Genomic DNA, 5,403 nt, shown 5'->3' on the forward strand with positions numbered 1-5,403 from the left:
TCTTCAAAATCTGCTAGAAAAATGAAGAGGAGAAAATCACTCCTGTTTCCCAAAGCAGGAAAGGACTCTACAAAAAAAGAAAACTGTCGGACTGAGCTTCACTGAAGGGAGACAGACGACCAGGGACTCATGGCTGAGCTGTAGGCAGTATCTCTTTATTCACGCAGGATGCAGCACAATCTAAGCCGAGCTAAACTAAAACTAAACTAAACTAAAACGAACAATGCTGTCCTTATGTATACTTTCCAAGTAGGGTGTGAACAGGATGTGACATAGAGAGGGTGGAGCGAAAAGGGAGTGATGAAAATCAGGGTGCGACAAGGAGAGGGGGCGGAGCAGGCGAGAATTCTACCACTGAACCACCAATGCCCTGGAGGGAGGGTGGTGCTTTATGTAAATATAAAAGTGATTTATGTAAATAGACCGCATCTTTGAGTGGGATCATACCAATCCCACACAGGCATACCGGTGCTAGGATGGGGGGGGGGGGCTGGCATACTACCCAACAGAAAACTATAGACTTATTATTCCTGATGAATAATATACATATATAGGTATGGAGTGTAAAGGTTTTCTCCCATTCTGTAAAGAACCTCTTTGTTTGGGTGATAGTTTCTCTTACTGTGCAGAAGCTTTTCGATTTGATGATGACTAGTTTCTTTTCACAGAGACAAATGCCACTGTGGTGCTTTACTGTCATAGTAGAAAGCAATTAGTGAAAAGTGATGGAAAGTTACCATATCTTCAACTGAATATCCACTCTTCGGCTCTTCTACATGAAAATATAAGCAACCTGGGATAATTTAAAGCAACTCACAGAACTTTAGCAGCCACTGAAATCCTACACTCCCACATTGCAGTGAAAGCTTGAAAAATAAATGAGCTGTCTATGTGTTCTTCATTGAAGAGATAAGTACTATCTCATTGGTTCTTTTGGATTTAGTTAAGACAGATTTGGCTGTCTTTAGAAGATTGAAAGTAAGAGATAAGCCCTAGACTGGCTCCATTTTTTAACAGTTCATATACGGAACGTGAACCTTGTGAAAAAAATCCAGATGCAAAAACACAACATTTTTCTGCCATGTCGTAGTAGCATCAATGTAAGTTTTGGTTTTTGTTTGTTTGTTTGTTTCTAGAGACAGAGTCAGGCAGAGAGAGAAAGGGAGAGAGAGAGAGAGAGAGTCTACAGCACAGGTGATTCCTTTAATACAGTGAAAGCAGGCTCAAACCTAGGTTACGTACATGGCAAATCAGTGCACTACCCAAGTGAGCCATTTTATCAGTAGAATATGAAAGTTTTCACTAAACTGAAAGGAGTCTAAAGCAAAAAAAAGAGAAAAAAACTATTAAAGTAAATGGAAATACTTCTCATCATTTCAACATTGCCAGAACAACTCACTTTTCTATATATATTTTCTATATATTTTTTCTATTATATTATATAAATAATATACAAAGCCTAAAGTAAGGGAGTTGGGTGGTGGCGCAAAGTGCAAGGACCCATGTAAGGATCCCGGTCTGAGCACCGGCTCCCCACCTGCAAGGGAGTCACTTCACAGGCGGTGAAGCAGGTCTGCAGGTGTCTATCTTTCTCTCCCCTTCTTTGTCTTTCCCTCCTCTCTCTATTTCTCTCTGTCCTATCCAACAATGACGACACCAATAACAACAACAATAATAACTACAACAATAAAACAACAAGGGCAACAAAAGGGGAAATAAATAACAAAAAGAAAGCTTAAAAAAACCGAAAGTAGGGGAGATAGCATAATTGTTATACACATAAAGATTTTGGTGCCTAAGGCACCCAAAGTTCCAAATTTAGTCCTCAGCACCACCAGATACCAGTGTTTAACAGTGATTTCAAAAATAAATGAATAAATAAATAAACTTTGAGTTGGGGAAAACAGCCTATTAGAACACCAACTTGTCTGCATGAAGTGTCCAAAGTCCCAGGTTCAATCTCCCGCACCACTATAAGCCAGAGCTGATCAGTGCTCTGGTAAAAATAAAGGAAGAAAAATAAAGAAAAGAAAAACAGCAAGTTTTAAAAGTAAAGAGTTGTGATACAGACTTTACAAAGTGGAGGATACCAGTACTGTGTTTTAATCCACACTATGAGCTAATTACAGACACCACTAGTATCCACTCTCATCTGATTTCAGGAATCTCTGAGATTGAGGGTTTGGGGTTCCTAGGACCAGTCAACTGGAAATTTCAAGACTATGCTATTGGATATGAAATGTAACTATGTTATTCTGAGACATGGTTTAACAAAGATTGAATTACTAGTCGTTCCTGGGCAGAGGAACGACTAGGAATTCAATCTTGTGTTCTGGAACCCCCCCACCCCCCAGAGCCCTGCCACTAGGAAAAGATAGAAACAGGCTGGGCATATGGATTGACTGGCCAAAGCCTGTGTCCATCAGAGAAGCAATTACAGAAGCCAGACCTTCCACCTTCTGTACCCATAATGATCCTGGGTCCATGCTCCAAGAGAGATAAAGAATAAGAAAGCTTTCAATGGAGGGGATGGGATACAGAACCCTGGTGGTGGGAACTGTGTGAAATTGTATCCCTCTTATCCTATGGTCATGTTGATACAATAAAATAAAAATTACTAATCAGATCTGAGTCCTTTCTCTGTGATGTATTGTTTTGTGTACTAACATATAAATTTTATCTAGATAGTTCTGCATGTTGGGTGATGGATTACATTCTTTATATCTGTATAATAGTTATTTCAAGTAGATACTACTACTATTATTATTACAGTTAATAAAGGGAGTAGCTAAACTACAATTAAGTTGTTTATCCAAGATCACTCTATCAGAATTAGATTTTAAAATTTTAGGCTATGATACCTCTACCTCTCTTCATATTGATAACATTTTTCTACCTTATCACTTGGTTGATTGAAGTTCATTTGGGAAATATTGTGTAAGATAATATTTTTAATTGCTTAAAAGGAAAACTGGTTAAGATCAATTCAGGATATAAAAAACATAATATACCTCCTACAGACAAGAAATGTTGACTGGTTCTAAAGGGGGAGGGAGGGCAGATATGAACCTTTTGTTTTTCCAATAGATACACTGATGCTTACCAACTCACACCCCTTTCACTCATCTGAGAGTTGATCTGATAAAGCTGAGCACATATAGGGTGGGGCATTTTAATGTGAAGCAGGGTGAAGACATTCAAAATTACATAGAGAAGGTGACTTGGTGCTTCATGATCTACTCAGAAAGACAAGATATGCCCCAGCAAAATATACCAAAGATTATGGGGCTCAGAATAAGCATACTCTGGGACTCTTAAAATAATCTGAACTTTGGAGAAGTAGAACGGGAATGGCACTTGTAACAATTGAGATACCTTTTTTTTCTTTTCTTTTCTTTTCTTTTTTTCTTTCTCTTTCTTTTTTGTTTTCTTTTTAAATAAATGTAAGGACACCATTCTCATCCTAGGATGTCAGTAAAAGTGGATCTAATGATGTAACCTATCCCAACTGACCAGGCACTGGTTTTCTCTAACAGAAACAAGTGTTATGTATATAGAACAGTTTCCTTAGTCATTCAGCTATTATTGTATATTTGGTTGTTTCCAGATTTGGTATACTACAACCAGTGCTGACATGGATATAAGTGTGCATAGAATTTTTTGTATGTGTGTTTTTATGGTTTTTGGACATATACCTATGAGTGGAATTTTTGGATCATATGACAGGTCCATTATTAATATTTTCAGGAATCTTCAGACTGTTTTTCATAGGGACTGGACCAATTTATATTCTCACCAACAGTATTGATGGAGTTTCTTTTTACATCCTAGCACTTGTGGTTTCTGTCCTTTTCAAGGTATGACATTCTCTTAGTTGTGAGGTATTATTTTTTTAGTTTTTTGAGGTGGGAGGTAGTATTTGCTGGAGCTTCAGAATCCAGGCCCTTTTTTTTTTTTTCACATAGAAAGAGAGAGTCAGAGGCAAAGATACAAAAAGAGAGGGGAAAGCTTTACCAGTGTAATGGGAGCCTGGTTTGATCCTGAGACACACACATGGCAAAGGAGACTTCCCAAGTGAGTTATATTACCATGTCTTGTGTTGCCTTAACTTGCATTTCTCTAATAATCAGTGACTTGAAGCATTTTAAGAGTCTGTTCAGTACCTCTGCACATTTTTCTAAGAGTTTTTATAATAGATTCATAGGGATTTTCTACGTGTACTATCATGCCATCCGCACATAGTGATAGTTTATCTTCTCCTTTTCGAATTTGGATTCCTTTTATTTCTTTTCCTTGCTAATTACTATGGATAGAACTTCTAAGAGTATGTTGAATAATAACAATGAGAATAAACAACCTTGCCTTGTTCCTGATCTAAGAGGAGAAGCTTTTGGTTTCATGATATCCTCTGTGGGTTTGTTGCAAATAGCCTTTACTAAATTGGGGTATGTTTCTTTAATCCTCGACTTTTTTTTCCCTTGTGCAGGGTCCATGCTAATCTTCTCTATATCATTCCTGTTTTAGTATATATGCTGCTAAAGTGAGCACAAATCCCCATCATTTTTAGAATTGTAATCATAAAAGGATGATGAATCTTGTTGAAAGCTTTCTTGGCATCTGTTGAAATAATTATGTGATTTTTCATTTTCTCGTTTATATGGTGAATTACATTATTTGATATAAACTGACTGGTGCACATGGAACTTTCCTTACTTTCCTAGAATAAACCCCATGAGGAAGAACAGAGTTCTTAATTGAGGAGTATCAGGCAAGAATTTAACCCAACCTAAAAATGGGATAAGTCTTCAGATCTAAGAAGCTCTAAGAACTCCAAAATAAGAAAATAAATATATACAAACATAAACTCACCAAGGTTCATAATAATTATGTTGACAAAGATTAAAGGCAAAGTATTAGAAAGATCTAGAAAAGGGAAAAGTGCCACCTATTAGTAAACTCCCATAAGACTGTCAGATACTTTCTCAACTGAAACTAAAAATTAGCAAGGAGTGGCAGGATATATTCAACATTTTGAATGAAAAACACACCCACCCAAGAATATTTTATCCTACTATATTAACAGTCAAGTGTGAAGGAATGATGAGTTTTTCAAAAAGACTTAAATGAATATTACTACTAAACCTTTGCTACAAAAATACAAAAGAAACATTTAAAATGAAAGTACAGAATTAAGTCACAAATAGGGGCTAAAGAAACAGAGCAAAGAAAACATACCAAGTCTAATGAAGACAAAAATTTGCATAACTGAGATGACAGAAGAGGATAGAAGGGAGGACTGAGTCAAGATGGTGGAAAGAGGGCAATGGGATTTGGTGGATGGACAGTGGTACTTTGTTTTTGTGTGATGTGATAACATATTTTGAAGAAGTGGGAAACTATACT

At 36.9% G+C, this 5,403-nt stretch overlaps 1 non-coding gene across 1 annotated transcript; it reads right to left on the reverse strand.

Annotated features, from left to right (window-relative positions):
- Nucleotides 1-4,436: 4,436 nt before the first annotated feature.
- LOC132542779 (U6 spliceosomal RNA) lies at nt 4,437-4,548 on the reverse strand. The gene has a single exon (XR_009553757.1). It is a non-coding gene; the product is annotated as a U6 spliceosomal RNA (small nuclear RNA).
- Nucleotides 4,549-5,403: the final 855 nt, after the last annotated feature.

Source organism: Erinaceus europaeus, chromosome 1 (assembly GCF_950295315.1).
Source record: "Erinaceus europaeus chromosome 1, mEriEur2.1, whole genome shotgun sequence".
NCBI classification, from domain to species: domain Eukaryota; kingdom Metazoa; phylum Chordata; class Mammalia; order Eulipotyphla; family Erinaceidae; genus Erinaceus; species Erinaceus europaeus.